Here is a 20,404-nt window from a genome sequence, read left to right on the forward strand (position 1 = left end):
AAGTCCTAAACTCCTAAGGTATTTTCTTAAATACTTAAACATATTTTCATAAGTTCAAAATGGAAACTTATATATATATATATATATCTATTTTATGATGAAAATATATATATTTAGGAAACCCATTTTGTGTATATGTATAAGTGTATTATGTGTATGTATTAGAAGTTAAGAAAAATACTAACTAAATACAATTACACCATAGAAAGAACACCCCAAAAATACTTGGAAGGTTAATTACACAAAATACATATACGGCTAAACATATGTTATATCTCTAAACGCGATGCGGACAATGGACAAAAAGGATATCGGACAAACCGTACATATATATATATATATAGACAAAATAATATATATAATCGAAACCAACACAAAATATAATACGTCGCCAGCGACAACGATCGCCATATCGTCACGACAAAAGCCGGATATATATCACGGAGGACACTTGGTCATTCTCGACACGAAAATATATATTAACGACTCATACGACGAACTCTAAAAATAATACATTTTTAGAACTTGGATAATATATATTTTAATACTCTTAAAATTCCGGAAAGTATAAAATAAATAATCACTAAGTGTAAATACATAAGTATACAAGTATACTAATACGTATAAGAATACGTACAATAATACACTTGGTGAAATTGCAAGATTACGAGAAATGTACATGTACATAAATACGTATAAATACGACATAAATACCAATAATAATATGTACATAAAGTATATACATGGTATACGTATACGTATAAATACGCAAGTACATAATGATGTACTCAAATACATTTGTAGAAGTGTACACTCACAAAGAATACCGTACATGTACATCAACATAATTACGATGTTAAAAATAAATATTTTTAACTGTTATATCTAGAAAAGGATATACATATATATTTGTGAAACAAATATACGCAATCGAACCGAACATACATATACATGTGTACGAGGTTCACCAAACTTAAAAATATATATTTAAAGAATATATATTACACGTAACGAACTTATACCATGCGTGGCATGGAGACGCTCATGGGCTAGGCCCACTCACACCGTGTGGAACACGAAGACTCAAATGGGCTAGGCCCATTCTCACTTATGCGAGACACAAAGACTCTTGTGGGCTAGGCCCACTTATGCTAGTGCGAGGCATGAAGACTCACGAAGGGCGAGTGGTGCAAGTGGCTTCCTCTAAAATGTAATGTTTTTGCTTGGCGTGCCGAGTTAAATCGAATTCCTATGACCGTGGCGCTAAGAAGGAGGCAGATTATGTTACATGATGTCACGTGTCCGCTATGTGATATGGGGGAAGAGACAGTAAATCACTTATTTACCGTGTGTCTTTTTGAAACGATTTTGTGGTAACAGGTTTGTACTTGATGTAAAGTTCCAAATTTGTTTGCCTTTTCTTTCAGATATATTTTAGAGTTCCACTCTCAGTGTCGCTTGAATGAATCGGCTACGGTGGCACTTCAAGGTATTATGATAATAGGGTGTTGGAGCTTGTGGAAAGCTAGAAATGGTTTGAGATTTTCTAATAAAGTCACCGTTCAAAAAAAAAGTCGATTGGATATTTATGGTAACTAGGTCCAAGTATAAGGCAATGTCTTGGGGAGAATGATGTAAATTTGTGAATATGTAATTTTTTCGTTGTAGTTGGGCCGCCCCATTTTGGGGTGTGCTTTTAAAAAGGTTTGCCTTTGAAAAAACAAATAAAAATCTACTCCTTGTTTATCTGTTCCCAAATTTTGGTCCCATGGAATCAATTCAAGTTAAAGATGATTATTATCTCATAAATTAAATTGATCTTTATTCAAAGTTCTACAAAGTAACCTTTTGATCTCTAGCAAATTATTTGTATATATCTGTTTGAAATAACACATATTTTGATTTACAACATGCCACCTAACTAATATAAAAAACAACAACTATCCATTATTTCCCCATCAACAATTGTATAAGCAACCAGACAATATGTAGATGCTAGTATACTTTTTAATAGTATTTGTTAGCAATTACCCTTGTAGGAGTCGCTCAAAAGAACACTATAGACGCAATTAGTTAGCTGATAGATATGAAATGCTTCTAAAGGGATATATAAACGGAGCTGTACAAAATAGTCATTTAGAAGATATAACAATGTTGTACAAAATAGTCATTTAGAAGATATAACAATGTTATAAGAAACATCAACATTCAAGTTATCTTATAAAACTACTTCAATGTTCTACATGATAAGCAATATCTTATTAAATTGAGTGGATAACGCGAGACACGATACCTTTGGGAAATTGACTTGCATTGTTGTTTTCAATCAGAGGAGTTGTGTGCAACCACCCAACATGAGATTTGAAACATATGATCTCCTTTGAGGCATTGAAAAAACTTTGACAACTAGATGTGTTGGAGAGACAGAGTAAAATCTTTACTTCTAGTGTTGCATCATGTTTTCTATTAAACTTGTGCTTTCTACTATAAACTCCTTTTGGGAATGACTCCACTCTCTAATGGCATAAATGACTTCATGTTTAGTTTCAACAAACATCCCTAACTTAATATCATCAGACGCTTGACACCAAACATAGTAGTAGCATACATTTATCGCATTCTTTAAAATCATGTGGGTCAATATCTCCAACTTGTCCATCCTCATCAGGACTCATCGAGTGTATTCTAAAGCATTCCTCTATTATGTTGTGTTGGATATTTATGTCCGGTTCGATAAGTCAACGCTGCCGACCAGGTCTTGACCCGTAAGAGTTACACCGTGGGCAACGAACTAAAATCCACTTAACTAATTTAACTGGTAATTACGAATGATACGCGGGTATTGAACTGAGAGACGGGTACGTGGACCGGGTGAGACAAGAACACTTTTGCATTGCCACTTGTCGCGCACCTAAATCTCGGCCAATGGCATTGCATGCAAAGGATCTTCTTGCCACTTGTCGCGCATCTAAATCTCGGCCAATGGCATTGCATGCAAAGGATCTTCTCACCACTTATCCCTTGTCCAATTGCATGTGAGCCAAGTGTTGAGCATGCATGAGAGTTCAAGAATATAAGAAAGGAGTGGGTGTGGACTTTTGAGAGGCTGTAAGAATTGAAACAAAATACACACAACACACATAAACCCAAAACCGGCGAAGACCTCCGCCGCCGCCGGAAGACCGGCGCCTACCTCCACCGTTTTCCGACCCATTCCCGCGTTTCGATAGTTCGTACAACTAGCACTTGTTCGTTGAACCTCAGTGTCTCAACCGATTATTCACTAACCGAAGGTATATCTAAACCCCCTATGGTTGATGTTCTATTTCGTGTTTGCATGTTGGTGATCTTGTTCCATTACGGGTGCTCCTTGGTATAAAAGTGTTCGTGTTATTTTGCTACATACGCTTCCGTTGCTTAAAATGTATATATAGTTTTAACTAGTTAAAGTTTACTTTGAATAATATATATATATATATACATGTATTTTTAATTGTCAAAAGTGATTTGACTAATCTTTGTAACGAAATAAACACATACATAATATGAACCGGGTTCATAAAAAAAAAGGTAAAATTATACCATGGATATCCTTCAGTGGTATCAGAGCCGATGCTCACCACATGCAAATCGAAACCAGTCTTTTTTTGTCACCGGAATAATTGATTTTTTTTATCTTTGGGTTATATATATATATATATATATATATATATATATATATATATATATATATATATATATATATATATATATATAGGGAGAAGATCATGCGAGAACCACCTCTTATTGCGAGAACCGCGAGAACCAATGTGAACACATGACATTTTTGTAATTAAGTGACATCTAATAAAAAACATGCGCTCCTGTTGTTATTTTCACTCTGTTCATGATCGTCTTTTACACTTTAGGGTTTCATTCGAGATCTTGTATAGATTGACGACGGCGATCGACGACGGTGATCGAGCTCTCCAATTTCACGGCGGCGATCGACGATAGTGACCGAGCTCCCCAATTTCACGGCGGCGGCATTCACCAGTGGCGTTCACCGGCAGCGTTCACGGCGGCATTCATGGTGCATTCACGTCTACATAATCGACATTAACATCACCCAACCACCACAACGAAAACTTCTCATCCGACGATAACCACATCGAATACTCCTCCTCCGACGATGACTCCATCAGCTCTAACGGTAAATCCATAGGTGACATACTCAATTGATACAGCTATTGTATGTTCTTCCATTTTTTGTTTCTGCAACTGTCATATGGCTTCTGTTTTCAGAGGATAAGCTACCATATTCTTCCATTTTTTGGGCCATTTTCTAATACTTACTCTGGCCATATTGTTCTTGTGGTCCAATTTGTCTTATTTTGTTAACAGGTGAGTTGATTACCTTGGTATCTATAACTCCATATCCAAACTGACCAATTGTTTCCCGACAAGTTAAAATTTCAATATTCTTGTTTGATTTACCTTTAATTTTGATAGGTCTCCTCCAAAGTTTCTTGACATTACATTGTCCCAATAAATTTGTGATGCTATTGATCACCTTGTGATGGACCAGATCAATTAGGCAGATCAATTAGGCCTGCTTATAATTAATGGAAATGACTACTGAGAGAGACTTGAAAATATTTATGAGTTTGGGGTTTGAGCACGTCGGGAGACTTTTCTGTTCGGTGTTTGAAGTCTAAGCTACAAACATATATTAAGGAGGTTCCCGAGCAGGTATTTGTGTGGAATAATTGGACACCTACAAAAGTTGGTTTGGTCGGGTGGATATCCCTAGTCGAGAGACTCCCAACGAAGGTGGCACTTAACGCAAGAGGCATCCAAACACAGTCAAACTGCTATGTTTTATGCAGCGATTCCCCAGAAACATGTGAACATATTTTCGTTTCATGTCAGTTCACTCAAATAGTTTGGTCCGTAATTACTCAATGGCGCAAAGGCCCGGCTGCATTTATTTTCAGTCTCAAATATTTGCTGGAATATCATGATCTTGTCCAGGGGTCTGCAAAAAAGAAAAAAGGCGATTTATGTGGTGTCCCTTATCTACCTCTTGAGCGTTTGGCGAATGAGGAACGAGATGGTTTTTAATTAAAGTCAATTGTCGGTGCAGAATGTAGTCGAGGAGTTCAAGAACATGAGTTAGTTATGGGTAAAAAAATAGATCAAAGGAGGTGAGTTTAACTTGGGGGCTTGGAACAATTCTGATATATTTCCAGTATATTATTCTATTTGTTTTTTGTTGTATGAGTTTTCCTTCTATTGATGGATGTAATTGTGGTGTATAACCTTGCTAAATGTTGGATGTAATTGTGGTGTATAACCTTGCTAAATGTTATGAATAATTTTATATTGGTCGTTTAAAAAAAACTTGCGGACATGTAAGCCATTTTCACCCTGTGGGTGGTCTCAGTCATCGGTGGTTGGTTCGAGTTGTTGACCCTTGTGTATAAGCAGACAATGCCATCGTTTCTGAACACTCAATCTCCTGTTATACCACCTCAACATCAACCGCAACAACATCTACAAATTTAGATCAACAGGAGTTGCAATTCATACGTTTTGAGATTAAAGGCATTATACATTTACATGTGTTTCAAAGGTTACACTCACATGATTCACTATTATATCCTTAAAGTGTTTTTCGTAGTTTACTTTTACATGCTTCATTATTCTCTTATCAAGTAAATCACATTTATTTACAATCATACCTTAATAATGCACATGTGCATTATTTTGCCAATACACCATAATCCATGTTTAATTATCAACCATTTTCTTTTTTATCATTAAACATTAAACAAACAACTGGTTTGTTACATAAGTTACTTATATTTTCATACATCATGTAATCCTGCACATGTGCATTATGTTGATAACCATTTGTAATCATCAAAAAATAAACTGTTAACCAACAGTACATAATTATGCACATGTGCATCACATTATTAACACCCAATAATAATCACTAATAAACATTAAACAAATACCTGTTATTTCTTACATTCATTACTTTTATTTTCATATATTACATAATCATGCACATGTGCATTATATTGATAACAATCCATGATCATCACAAATAAATGTGCATTATATTGATAACAATCCATTATCATCACAAATAAACTGTTAACCATCAGTACATAATGTTATGCACATGTGCATAACATTACCGACGCCCCGTAATCATCACTGAATAAATGTTGAACACATGTGTACACACTCCATATACCATATTAATTAGAATGTTATATGTTTTACTTTTTATGTATACATGAACAATTACAACTGTTGTACATTCTACACTACAGGAACAATTACAAATATTGTACATTCTACACCTAATGACATGCTATATTCGATACTCTATGGTGTATGGTGAATCTGAATACAACCATATGGTCATCATTATCAACTGTCGCCGTTACCGTTGATCTTGCCAACTTCTTGTTCTTTACCGCACACACTCCGTCACCTCACCTCCTTTTTTTATGTTTCATCACGTAACCTCCTTTTTTTGAGGTTCCATCACGAGTTCGCTTAATTGTCCGCCTTTTTTTGTGTTTGTTTCTTCTTGCGCACCTGCACTGTTTACATAAGTGATATCATTTAACATGAATTTAATAAAGGGATGCACATGTGCATAAACTCCCATCTGGATCATCAAACATTAATCAACCTTTTTTACCTTTTTGTTTAACCGTCGTGTAATCATATTCCATTCCATCCGGCATTTTAATTGACCTTTCATCCCTTGGTTTCAAAAAAAAAAAAAAAAAAACAGATGCTTTCTTCAATTTTTTTCCATTGTTGATCTACATTAATAAACAAAATAAAATAAAATAAAACGTAGGATCAATAAACATAAATTATCGATGAATATGTGCATTAACTTTAAGTTTATTATCACTATATACATTATGCACATGTGCATCAACATAAACGACCTTATTAACATATTCTGGCAAATTATGCACATGTGCATAGTGCATAATTATGCACATGTACATCAACATGAATGACCTTAATAACCCATTCTGTCAAAGTTTGCAGATGTACATAAATATGCACATTTTCGTATTTCTTTGTTTTGTCCTTTTTTTTTTCCATTCATTTTCTCTTTCCGTTGACAGTTCAAAACAACCCCACTGTTCTTTAACCCCAACAACCCGCTAATTACATCCTCGTCCACTTTATGTTACCAACATCCAATTTAATGACCATCTCTTTCCCTTTAAACTTATGCACCACAAAATGTGACAATTTTGATGGTAAGCTGTCCGTTTTAAAATTCAAAATACTACCAAACCCCATTTTTTTACCTACAACATTCTGTTTTTTAGACATTGCGTCCAACCCCATCAACATTTGATGTGGCAACAAACGTGTCAGTATATACCTCCAGTTGATAGCTCTAACAATTTTTTTTTTACATTCTGTCCTTCTAACAATTTCTTTACTCTCTGTCTTTTCTGCGATTGTTTTAACTATTTGTGATGTTGTTTTTTTTGCTAATTTCTTAACTCTTTTTGATGATATCCTTTCTTTTATTGAACCTGTTTATCCACACATTATATGCACATGTGCAAACGCAATAACACATGTTATGAGATGTTCTTACATACGAATGCACATGTGCATATTAAAGTTTATTAAAAAAAATAACACATACCATCAACAACAGTGTTACCTGCCTTACTGACATCCTTGTCGCTATTGGCTTTTAATGTTGATAACTTTCTATTATTTGTCGTTCGAACTTCAACAAAACCTTCATTTGTTGTTTCCTCTTGTTCCCGCTTGTTAATCCTCCTATTAATGTCCTTGTGCACATCCTTCCTCGCTTTTTTTCACATCTTCATTTATAAACTTAACATGTTTATACAAAGTATACTATCAACAAAAAAACATTAATACAATGAAGCACATGTAAAATATATACTCACAACAAGCAGCAAAATACAAGCATCAAAACAACATGCAGCAAAATACAAGCATCAACGATAGACCCTACATGTATGCAGCTGACTAACCCGAAGATCAACAACTCGGGAAGTAAATACGAATCCCAAAAGCACAGACAGTAAACCCAGTAGCCAGTACCTCGGACATACAGTAAAGAGCGGATGTAATGTAACTATGCACATGTGCATACAGACAGTAAAGAGCGGATGTAATATAACTATGCACGTGTGCATACATACAACAATATTATGCACATGTGCATTCCAAAACAAACACAAACACGTAATCGTATTACATGAACAATATTATGCACATGTGCATTCCAAATCAATATTATGCACATGTGCATTCCAAATTAATCACATACACATAATCGTATGCACATGTGCATTCCAAAGCAATCACAAACCTACGTCGGATGTAATCTATATGAACAATCGCATAATCGGCTGTAATCTATCTACATGAACAAGCACATACATGAACAATCACATACATGAACAAGCACAAAGAACTTTGTATGAAATCGGCTGTAATCTATCTACATGAACAAGCACATACATGAACAAGCACATACATGAACTCTGGCTCTATCTACATAAACAAGCACATACATACATACATGAACAAGCACAAAGAACTTTGTATGAGTTACATAGTATGAACTTACATCGGCTGTATGAACTTTCAAGTTCGTAAATCAATGCAATAACGTACGCTCTTCGTAATATATAAACTCGCCAAATATCGAGTATGACCGTTTTTTTGCCCTAAGTCGATTCGGTATTTGCCCTAAATCGATTCGGTATGGCCGTTTTTTTGCCCTAATTTCGAGCTGGCGATTAATGTGCGGACGGCGATTGAATATCGACGATGATCGTATGGCGAAATTGCTGATAAACTGCTGGAATTGGGAGCTCGGCGATTGAGTATCGGCGATTGAGATTTTTTGGGGAAAAAATCAACTGAATTGGGAGAGCTATGTTGGTTGTGATAGTTGTTGGACTTGAAATTGTACTATAGATCATATTTTAATTAAACGCTTGACGTCCGGGGAGCGCGAGTTTGGAATTTTTTTATTATTTACAAAATTGCCATCCGTTCACATTGGTTCTCGCGGTTCTCGCAATAAAGGTGGTTCTCGCATGAACCCCTCCCTATATATATATATATATATATATATATATATATATATATATATATTGGTCATATTTTATTTGCTGATATTTTGTTGACCAAAATTGCCCAAACATACTTTTGGTTATATTGAATATGTAAATCGGGCCCGACCTTGTGGTTGTGTTTATATTTGGTTTTGTTCATGCTTTTGGCCCGTTTTTCGGCTCAAAGTTGTATTAGATTAGTTTATGGTTTTGGCCCGCTTTGTGGTTCAAAGTTGTAATAGATAAGGTTCTTTGTCTTTGGTATATTTACTTGTTAAATATTGTTGATGTGAAGACTCGAAGCAAACCCGAAGCAAAACCGAATACCAAGAGGAGTCTTGGAGTTGGTGGGAGTTGCTCAAGACAACAAGATGCACTCAAGCCCATCCTTGTGGTTGTTTTGTGTTTTGTGATCGTGACCCCTTTGATCTTGCTACTTGGCTCTAGCAAGATCATAATTATGCCCATATAATTTACGTATTCATTTTTGCTATTATGGTTGCCTTTTATTAAATGTTATCACACTTAAACCTAATACCAAAACACATTCTTAAAAGGTTTTTTTTTTTAAATGAAATCGAGAAAAAGCAAGTTCTAGCAACTTGCACATTTTTATAACCAGTAGAGTTTTATAACATGTTTTTTCTCACATCTTTAAAACTCATAAACTTAATAGTATTCACTATTAACTTTAATTGGTTATTCCAAGTTGCGACAAACTTAGTTTTGTAGGTTATCTAAAACTAATTATCCCGAGAGGTGAAAGGGTCTTTTGGTTATGTCGCAAATTTAATATTTAAATTAAAACCGACTATAACAACCCGATTTGGTAAAAAAAAATTAAAATCAACGGTCTATGCCATCCTACTACTAGTAACACTTGGGGCATAATGCGAACCATCAGTGTTGGAGCCACAACACGACACTTGGTGTCTAGTTTATCCTTCCAAGGTGCAAGGGTTCCGTCGACACATCCGGCCCTTCCACATGTGACCGTTTTAGGACGACTATTACTTTTCTTCTCGTGTTGCGTGCCCCAGCCTTCTCAAGAACAAAGGTGGCATAGATGAGGCCAAACGTATCAATGCAAGGACAAAGGTTGTCCTCGCAGCCTCATAAACCCTGGGAGTTGTGCTTCTCTCACAATTGACAATCGTTGTGAGTCCGCTTAAACCACTCGCTAATGTTGTCACACCCCAACCGATGACGGAAACATCGGGGCGCGGCACTGAGCGAAACAGATTGTCCAGGAGAAATCCATAACAACTAAATTACCAGATATTTAAATATTATGTCCCATACCATAACATACCAAAGTAAATAGTAATTACAGACTAAATATCTCAAGGACAAATAACATGTTCCGACAACTCGGATTTTACTAGATTTGTTTCTAGACTCCATCCTAGCTTGATTTCCAGCAAGTAACAAGCAAAGCATCCTAAACACCTGTCACATACATTAAAATAGAGGTCAATAAACATAGTGTAAAGGTGAGCATACAAGTTTAATAGTATAATAATAGTGAAAGCGAGTTTACGCATAACCAACATGTAACACGTATAATGCGAAGCTAGTAGGTTATCGACAATGAAATATGCACAGACATGACTGCGAGTTCTAGAATGCGCAACACATATCACCACTGTGATACGTGAAGAAATAACCTTAACAACCCCAGTCCACGACAGGTGCTGAGTCCAAACTATAGTACTATCGTTGCTAAGGCGTCAGGCAACAATCACTGTGTAAACATAACATACAAGCATTCATCGAATAACACGTATAGCATGCAGGGCGGTTAGCGTATAAAATGTGTTTGCGTTGTGTGATCGTTGTGATTTAGAATAAGAAACGTATGTAACACCCAAAAGTGCGTAAAGCAAAAAGGGATCGAGTATACTCACAGATCGTGTTTAGTAAATAAACACTCTCTTGAATTGAAAGGAGCGCTTGGAAAGTTAGCCTGATTACAGAATGATAGCATAAGAGATTGAACGGTGTGTAAAACGGTGCAAGTGAAACAAGTGACAAAGGGTTATCCGATCGGATGGTCGTCCGTTCGGATGGCCATTCGATCGGATTGACACTCGTTTGGGATGGATGTGTTTGTGTATGATGGCTTTGAAGTTTTCGTTGTAGCATTTTAAAAACAGAGAAGTATCTCTACCATTCAGGTCGTTCGATCGAACGGTAGTTCGAGTGAATGGCGATCCGTCTGGCGAGACATTTCTTTGGAGAACAAGTTCACAGCAGGATTGTCATTCGATCGGATGGTCTACCGATCGAATGGCAATCCGCTAGAACTAATGATCTTGGAAAATTTTAAAAATGTTGAAATGTTGGAATCTAGATGCAATCCGATTGGATTGCGGTTCGATCGGATAGCAATCCGATCGGACGGCAATCCGATCGGACGGCGATCCGTCCCACAATCAGATCGTTTTGCAAACTTGAAAATTTATTAAGTTTGGGAGTTCTGTGGTTTGCTCGAGACGGTGTGACATCGTATTAAACAACGGAAACTCCATCAGACCCAGGTTACCCGATCGAACAGAAATCACCCTAACCCGATCGGTTTGACTGTACTTGACGGTGGTTCATGCTTAACCCGAAATCGGTTGTCTCTCAGATAGATATCAGATCTTGGACCGACACTTCACTAGGAACGAGTAGAAGGCCTGAACAAGACCCGATTCTATCGGTTTTGAGTGCACTAAGTGTAAAAGAGTTGAAAGAAAGTTGAGAAAAGTATCTTTCAATCCTTTTAACTTCGAAAATGTTTAGATCTAGGTGAAAATAGTGTTTAATCATGTGAAAATCCTTTAGATCTGAGTTGTTCTTGGTGGAATGAGGCCAAAACTTGAAGTTCAAAAGAACTCCATGATGACATCATCCTAGAACACCTCAAATCCACTGATTTCACGGTTAAAAGTGAAGATTCAAAGGTGAAAGTGATGTAGAAGTGTGTATAGATCATAGAAGTACAAGATTTGAGTTGAAAACTTACAAGAATCGTGAGAAATCAAGAGAAAGAAGGTCTGGAACGCTAGTCGAACGAGAGGGAGCTGTCACATCACTGTTTGTGATGTGACATGGGGTATTTATAGGTTGCCAAAAGAGGAAAGAGGAGCAGGTGTGCAGATCGGATGTCACTCCGATCGGATGGTCATCCGATCGGATGGTTATCCATTCGGATGACCATTCGATCGAATGGTCATTCGATCGAGTGGCTCCAGCGAGTTTCGTTTCGTGCGTTGAGCGTTGCGATGCGTTTGAGCGTGTGTCGATTAAGCGATGCGATAGATTTACAATAGCCACACAAATACTATATCTAACATACATTCTTCCTAAATAACTTGTGTTTAGCGTTTGCGATTAGACTGCGTTTGCGATAGAGTTGCGATTGCGTTTCGATTAATCATCACAACATAAAGTAAACATGCACAAGTAACACATAAGTAACACACACACGTAAAACAATATCCAGAACACATAAATTTGAGTTGCGAATGCGATTGTGATGCGATTAGCGATTAAACATGCGATTAAAACCTCGATTATTTATAGATACTCCACGTAATACAACTAAAGCAAACAAATGATAGAATTCGATTACAAGTCAATGAAGTAAAGTCAATAGTTAAGCAAGGAGTGACAGATCGCAATTAGCAATCTTTTCTTCCTTTGACTTTGACTTTGACTTGTACTTTGACTTTCCAAAACACGGGGTATTACAAATGTTGCATGCCCCAGCTGCCTTTAGAAAGAGCTTCTAACCGGATTCTCGTTCCTAATCGTCTCACTTCACTAAATAAGGAAATACATTAAAAATACTAATTAAATAATTTTTTGCTTAACAGATGTCATCTGAAAACAACTCCTCTTTTGCTCTCAAGTCCATACTTGAGAAAGACAAACTAAATAACACCAATTTTCTTGAGTGGCACCGCAACTTGAGAATCGTTCTCAAGATGGCAAAAAGGCTTTATGTTTTGGAAACCCCGATCCCAACCGCACCCGAGAACAACACTATGGTTGCGAAGAAGGCTTTCGACAAACATAAAGAAGATGCCATGGAAGTTGCTTGCCACATGCAAGCCACCATGTCTCCAGATCTTCAGAAGAATATGGAAGACATGAATGCCTTCGACATGATTGAGCAACTCAAGGGCATGTTTCAGAAACAAGCCCGTCAGGAACGCTATGACACCATGAAACAACTCATAAGCTGTAGAATGCAAGAGGGTTCCTCAGTTAGTGCTCATGTCCTCAAGATGAAAGGCTACATCGACCAATTAAACAAACTTGGTTATCCTCTCCAAGATGAGATGGCTGTTGACTTCATTCTCAACTCTTTTTCCAGTCACTATGATCAATTTGTTATGAACTTTAACATGAATGACTGGGTAAAGACAGTGCCAGAGCTACATGGAATGCTCAAAACGGCAGAGATGAACATTTCCAACAAAGTAAGCCAAGTATTAATGGTTCAATCTGGTGGTGTTAAAAAGCCCAAAACAAAGAAGAAGAGTTATAACAGCAAAAGCAAAGGAAAGGCTCTTGTTGCTGCCAAACCTACCACCAACAAGAGCAAGCAAGCTGTGAAAGCCCCTCCTCCAGAAGAGCGGAAATGCTATGAGTGTAACAAGATGGGGAACTGGAAACGTAACTGCCCCGAGTATCTTGCCAAGCTCCAAGTGAAGAAGGCTAATGGAGAGGGCACTTCTTCAGGTATTCTAATATATGTTATCGAACTTTTCACTGTTTTAAGCAACACATGGGTATTTGATACTGGGTGTGGTTATCACATCATTAATGTCTTGCAGGAGCCTGAGAAGTGGAAGAAACTGAAGCCGGGAGACATGGAGCTCATTGTTGGCGATGGGAAAAGAGTCCCAGTTCTGGCAACTGGCACATTTAATCTTACATGTCCTTCTGGTCTTGTTGTTGTTTTGAACAATTGTCTTTATTCACCTGGTTTAACCAGGAACATCATTTCAGTTTCGTTGCTTTTTGAACAAGGATTTAGATATGTTTTTAATGGTGTTGCTATTTCTGCTTATCTAAATGGTATTTACTATTTTGAGGCTAAACCTCGAAACGGTATTTATGAAATTAATGTTAGGCCTAGCAGTAACATATATCACCTTTCTAAATATCAGAAAAATGGTGCTAGTGATTCATTCCTATGGCATTGTAGACTTGGCCATATAAGCAAGGCACGCGTAAAATGGCTCCAAGCTGAGGGGATTCTTGAATCCACCGGAACGGACTCATTTGATGATTGCGAGTCTTGCTTAGCTGGCAAACTCACCAAGGATCCCTTCACCCATGTTGGTGAACGAGTTAGTGATCTACTAGGACTCATACACTCAGATGTATGTGGTCCTTTTAGAACCATGACTAGGAATCACGAGAGATACTTCATTACGTTCATCGACGACTATAGTCGATATGCTTATGTCTATCTCATGAAGCATAAGTATGAAACTTTTGTAAAGTTCAAAGAGTTTCAAAACGAAGTTGAAAACCAACTTAATAGAAAGATTAAAATGCTTCGCTCAGATCGAGGCGGTGAATACCTCATCTTGGAATTTCTCAATCATCTAAAGGAACGTGGAATAGTTTCACAACCCACTCCACCAGGCACACCCCAACTTAATGGCGTGTGTGAAAGGAGAAATCGAACCCTACTAAATATGATTCAGTCGATGATGTGTAGAACAAATTTACCTTACTCCTTTTGGGGTTTTGCTCTTATGACTGCTGCTCGACTCGTAAATCTAGCGCCGACCAAAAAGGTAAACAAAACTCCATATGAGATATGGTATGGTCATAAGCCGAATTTGAGTTACCTAAGAGTATGGGGGTGTGATGCTTACATCACAAGTGACTCTGATGATAAGCTCGACCCTCGAGGCGAAAAGGTTGTTTTCGTCGGATACTATAACCAATGCGGTTATTACTTCTACCATCCTGATGCAAATACGATTTCCATCAAAAGGAAGGCTAAAAGGTTCCTTGAAGATGAACTTCTTAGTCGAGGAAGTGGAAGTAACTTACTAGATCTTGAAGAAGTTCAAGGACTACAAACAACCATTGATGAGGTCGGAACGTCTGAACCACAACAAATTATTGATACCGAATCAGACCCGAACACAAGCCTTCGCAGGAGCATCAGGACTCGTAAAGAACCCGATAGATACCTTTGGCATGTTGAGGGTTCTGAAGTCCTGACAGTAGCCGAGTCTGATGACGAGCCTACTAGTTACAAATCTGCTATTTCTAATCCAGATTCTGCGAAATGGCTAGAGGCCATGGAAGCCAAGATGCAATCCATGCGTGACAATCAAGTCTGGGACTTGGTTGAGCTACCCCCCGAATCTCGGGCAGTAGGGAGCAAATGGGTTTTCAAGAGAAAAACCGACATGCATGGAAATATACAAACCTATAAAGCACGGCTAGTAGCGAAAGGTTTCACTCAAACTCAAGGTATTGACTATGATGAAACCTTCTCGCCCGTTGCTATGATCAAATCGATCAGGATATTACTTGCCATAGTTGCGTACTATGATTACGAAATTTGGCAAATGGATGTTAAAACCGCCTTTCTTAATGGACATCTTTCCGAAGATGTTTATATGGTTCAACCTGACGGTTTTATCGATCCAAAATATCCTAATAGGGTATGTAAGCTAAACAAGTCCATTTATGGACTCAAGCAAGCATCTCGGAGCTGGAATCTTCGTTTTGACCAGAAAGTAAAAGAGTTTGGTTTTGTCAAGAACGAAGATGAACCTTGTGTTTATAGAAAGGCTAGTGGGAGTGCTATATTATTTCTCATCTTGTATGTAGATGATATATTGATCATTGGAAACAACATCCCCATGCTTAAGGAAGTTAAACATTGGTTGGGATCTTGCTTCGCAATGAAGGATCTTGGAGAAGTCGCTTACATTCTAGGAATCAAGATCTATAGGAATAGATCTAGGCAACTTCTTGGGCTAACTCAGAGCACATACATAGATCAAGTAATGAGACACTTCAAGATGGAAAACTCCAAGAAAGGAGGTGTTCCAATGACTAAAGGAACCGTCTTGGACAAATCACAAGCTCCCTCTGAGGACCGTGAGATAAAGCAAATGGAAGCAGTTCCATATGCTTCAGCGATTGGTTCTATCATGTATGCTATGGTATGTACTCGACCAGATGTCTCGTATGCTTTGAGCATGACCAGCCGTTACTAGCAGAGCCCTGGGATTGCCCACTGGACTGCAGTTAAGAACATCCTGAAGTACTTGAGAAGGACAAAAGATATGTTCTTGATATTTGGAGGAGTCAATGAGGGGCTCACTGTAAGATGTTACACTGATGCTAGTTTTCAAACTGATCGAGATACCTCTCGCTCACAAACGGGTTTCGTGTTTACTCTCAACGGAGGAGTTGTCTCATGGAAAAGCTCCAAGCAGAGTGTTGTAGCTGATTCCACCACAGAATCTGAGTACATTGCCGCATCGGATGCCGCAAAGGAAGCTGCTTGGATGAAGAAGTTCATAACTGATCTCGATGTGGTTCCAAGTATCATGAAACCCATCTAGATATTTTGTGATAACACAGGTGCTATTGCTCAAGCCAAGGAGCCTAGATCATATCACAAAGCCAAGCACATTTTGAGAAAGTTTCACTACATACGTGAAATTGTGGAACGTGGAGACATTGTTATAAGCAAAATTGACACAGATCAAAACTTAGCTGACCCATTTACTAAGCCAATGACTCAAGAGAAACATGACCGTCACATGGACGCTATTGGGCTTAGATTAGCTAGTGAAATGTTTTGATTTAGTATTTGGATGTACGAACATCAAACAGTTGTATTCCTATATTCATTTTGATTTACTAGTTAAATGAAATTCTTGAATCCTACAACCGTGTTCGATTTTGATATGTTTAATCCATGAATCTTGTATTCTAAATTACCCGTAGTCGGTCAGACTCGTGGGAACGACTCTGAATTAAGACTATTCTGATTTTGGACTCAAGTAATTGACTTCCAAATTCACAGGCTTCATTATGAATGACGCTGGATGTAACTCGCATCAAATCATCTTCATGGATCTTAGTCATAAGATGTTTTGATTTAGGCATACTCATTTGGTATCCTCTGACCTGAGATACATATTAGAACTTTCGTTTACTAAAGACTATTATTTGATCAGTGTCAACCGCTGTCGCGTAACTGCCAGTCATAAAGGCATTGGTTGGGAACGGTTCTGAAGTTCAGTGGGAGTTGTATGTAGTCAAGATGGAATTCTGTACTCTTACATTATATGTAACAGTTAGACATCGGGGTGCCCTCGCTGATTCAAACTTGTGAAGTGTAAGGCCTTACCCAAACTTACTGTATGTTTGATTGGACCACTTTGATTCTTGAACGAGAACGATAATGATTGAACGCCATATGAGATTGAATCAGATCCATGTCTCATTGTTCAATTGATGTCTTTTACAGAAAGGATAGATGACAACGATTGCCATAAGTCTATTGTCTTCAAGTAGCAAGCTGTTGCTGAAGGGAAGACACCTTGGTTAGTGACTTTAAAGTGTCATGACCTGTTGGGGGCAGCTATGTGTAGCTAGAGCACCGCTGGCTGTCTGCGTTGAGATCTTATCAGAGACCGTCCAAGTGGGAGCTGTTAGATATTTATGTCCGGTTCGATAAGTCAACGCTGCCAACCGGGTCTTGACCTGTAATAATTACACCGTGGGCAACAAACTAAAATTCACTTAACTAATTTAACTGGTAATTACGAACGATACGCGGGTATTGAACTGAGAGACGGGTACGTGGACCGGGTGAGACAAGAACACTCTTGCATTGCCACTTGTCGCGCACCTAAATCTCGGCCAATGGCATTGCATGCAAAGGATCTTCTTGCCACTTGTCGTGCACCTAAATCTCGGCCAATGGCATTGCATGCAAAGGATCTTCTCACCACTTGTCCCTTGTCCAATTGCATGTGAGCCAAGTGTTGAGCATGCATGAGAGTTCAAGAATATAAGGAGTGTGTGTGGACTTTTGAGAGGCTGCAAGAATTGAAACAAAATACACACAACACACACAAACCCAAAACCGGCCAAGACCTCCGCCGCTGCCGCCGCCGGCCAGGACCGCCGGCCATCGCCGCCGCAAGACCGCCGCCTACCTCCGCCGTTTTCCGACCCATTCCCGCGTTTCAATAGTTCGTACAACTAGCACTTATTCGTTGAACCTCGGTGTCTCAACCGGTTATTCACTAACCGAAGGTATATCTAAACCCCCTATGGTTGATGTTCTATTTCGTGTTTGCAAGTTGGTGATCTTGTTCCATTACGGGTGCTCCTTGGTATAAAAGTGTTCGTGTTATTTTGCTACATACGCTTCCGTTGCTTAAAATGTATATATAGTTTTAACTAGTTAAAGTTTACTTTGAATAATATAATGGAGAGTTCAAATGAGAAGAATTTTTTTGTAAGAAGAAAAAAGAAGAAATTTTAACCAATAAGAATGCTTTATTTTACTTCATTTAATATAAGTATTTAATATTAATAAGGGTACATTCGTAAATCTATATAGATCATTAATTTGTAGTTTTCCTCTTTAATAGCTAACTACATTAAATTTTTTGTAACTTATCTTCAAAATATATATCTTTTAAAAAAAAAGATAAAATAATTTAAAGTGTAGGATAAATTACAAGGTGTATAAGATAAATTACGAGTTATGTAGGATAAATTTCAACGTTTAGGATGAATTTCGAAATATGTAGGATAACTTTTGATGTGTGTAGGCAAAAAAAATTAGTGTGGAGGATGATAGTCTTTATGACTAATTAATTAGCCAAAGATGATAATAAATAAAATAAATAAAAAAACTATTTAATGTTTGACAAAATTACCCTTTGTTCTTTTTCTTCTCAATTTAATTTTCTTCCCAAATGAACCTTCCCCAATAATATATATATACATGTATTTTTATTTGTCAAAAGTGATTTGACTAATCTTTGTAACGAAATAAACACATACATAATATGAACCGGGTTCATAAAACAAAAAGGTAAAATTATACCATGCATATCCTTAATGTTGGACACGATGAAGTTTATTCTCCTTCACGAATTCAGTATCTTAGTATTCCATAGGATCGGTACTTTGTTTTTCAATGGACAGTGACTACATTTAAACATAAGCATGATCCCAATAGTCTTCATCTCTCACAACTAAATGCTATCCGTTTTTAAAGTTTCTTCACTCCATATATTTGCGACATTACACATCCCTTGAATATTTGCAACATAATGACATACTTAAGCCTAGGGGTGCCAAGCCCGACTAGGTTCGAGGTCAAGCTCGTTTAACTTATGAAAGCTCGAGCTCAACTAGTAGGCAGTATACATTAATCACCCTTAATAATTTCATTTTGTATTTAACACTCGATATAAATTTACTATAAAGAGATGGTCTATAGCCATGACGCAAATGTAAGAATATTTAGTAAGGAAAAAAAATGAGAATTAGTGAGGTTGTGAGATAGGAAAGTAAGAAAATATTTGTGAGAAAGAAAATGAAATTTTTAGGGCATCTCCAACACATAAAAGCGGACGACGCTATGTTGATAGATGGTAGCGTTGGAGAAGCCGTCCGGAATGTTATGTTCGTGCAAATGTCCAGAATTACAAACGCAAGCACACGAGTCGAATTGGCCAGGCCCTCCATACACAAACAATATATTATGTAATAGCATTGTTTTAGATTGTGCTTGAAAGTGGACACAACATTGGAGAGAACATGAGTATGTTTGAAATATAAGTGGAAATTTGATATAACACATTTGAATGTCTTATTTGAGTTTTGCACCCGTATATGAGTCCAAGATCACAACCCGGAAAGCATAGTTCAAAGACTAAAACACAATAGTTTTAATAACTCAGTTGATTCCAAAACTAGATACGAACCCATCTCCATTCTTGTTTTCATCAAGGAATATTAATTTTACTTGTCAATTGTTATTTCTTAAGACATCTATGTTTTATCGTCACCTTGTTTCTGCCGATCTCAAAAAACAATGCAAGACCAAGTCAAGCCTTGTGTACACATTTCTAATCAAGATTGTGCCCTCGGTACGATCGTTATAACTAGCGCGTGACATGACTTCAAAAGGGTTAATCTAGTCACACAGTGCAGCAACCAAAATGTTTAACATGGACATCGTTTCCCTC

This window comes from Helianthus annuus, chromosome 11 (genome assembly GCF_002127325.2).
Source record: "Helianthus annuus cultivar XRQ/B chromosome 11, HanXRQr2.0-SUNRISE, whole genome shotgun sequence".
Lineage (NCBI taxonomy): Eukaryota > Viridiplantae > Streptophyta > Magnoliopsida > Asterales > Asteraceae > Helianthus > Helianthus annuus.